We start from the raw sequence: 1,418 nt of genomic DNA, 5'->3' as shown, positions 1-1,418 counted from the left end.
TCCATCAGGGACTCTCTGTTGTGTTCCCTGTCAGGGCGGTCATTCGTGGTAGCCGGGCACCATCTAGTTCTTCTGGTCTCAGGCTGATGGAATCTCTGGCTTATGTGGACCTTTTGTCTCTTGGGCTAATATTTTCCTTGTGTCTTTGGTGTTCTTCATTCTCCTTTGCTCCAGGTGGGTTGGGGCCAATTGATGCATCTTAGATGACCACTCCCAAGCTTTTAAAACCCAAGACACCACTCACCAAAGTGGGATCCAGAACATTTTCTTAATAAACTTTGTTATACCAATTGACCTAGATGTCCCCTGAAAACATGGTCCTCTGACCCCAGCCCCAGCTACTCTGTCCCTTGAAGTGTTTGGTTGTGTTCAGGAAACTTCTTCGCTTTTGTTTAGTCCAGTTGTGCTGACTTTCCCTGTATTGTGTGTTGTCCTTTCCTTCACCTAAGATGATTCTTGTCTACTATCTAGTTAGTGAATTCCCCTTTTCCCTCCCTCCCCATCCTCGTAACCATCAAAGAATGTTTTCTTCTGTGTTTAAATCTTTTCTTGAGTTCTTATAATAGTGCTGTCATATAATATTTGCCCTTTTGCGACTAACTAATTTCACTCAGCATAATGCCTTCCAGATTCATCCATGTTGAGGGATGTTTCGTGGATTCATCATTGTCCTTAACCTTTGTGTAGTATTCCACTGTGTGTATGTACCATAATTTGTTTAGCCATTCGTCTGTTGATGGGCACCTAGGATGTTTCCATCTTTTTGCTATCATGAACAGTGCTACATGAACATGGGTGTGCATATATATATTCGTGTGATGGCTCTTATTTCTCTAGGATATATTCCAAGGAGTGGAAGTGCTGGATTGTATGGTACTTCTATTTCTAGCTTTTTAAGGAAGTGCCAAATTGATTTCCAAAGTGGTTGTACCATTTTACATTCCCATCAGCAGTGTGAATAAGTGTTCCAGTCTCTCCACAACCTCTCCAACATTTATTATTTTGTGTTTTTTGGATTAGTGCCAGCCTTATTGGGGTGAGGTGGTATCTCATTGTAGTTTTGATTTGCATTTCTCTAATGGCTAATGATCGTGAGCATTTCCTCATGTGTCTGTTAGCCACCTAAATGTCTTCTTTGGTGAAGTGCCTAGTCATATCATTTGCCCATTTTTTAATTTGATTATTTATCTTTTTGTTGTTGAGGTTTTGCAGTATCTTGTAGATTGTGGAGATTAGATGCTGATCAGATCTGTCATAGCCAAAAATTTTTTCCCACTCTGTAGGTCGTCTTTTTACTCTTTTGGTGAAGTCTTTTAATGAGCATAACGATTTTTAGGAGCTCCCAGTTATCTAGTCTCTCTTCTGGTGCTTGCGCATTGTTACTTATGGCTCATATTGTGTTTATACCATGTATTAGG

Source organism: Trichechus manatus, unplaced genomic scaffold, assembly GCF_000243295.1.
Source record: "Trichechus manatus latirostris isolate Lorelei unplaced genomic scaffold, TriManLat1.0 scaffold00155, whole genome shotgun sequence".
In the NCBI taxonomy this organism is placed as follows: domain Eukaryota; kingdom Metazoa; phylum Chordata; class Mammalia; order Sirenia; family Trichechidae; genus Trichechus; species Trichechus manatus.
The sequence above is the reverse complement of the archived record's forward strand: the minus strand, read 5'-3'. Positions refer to the sequence as shown.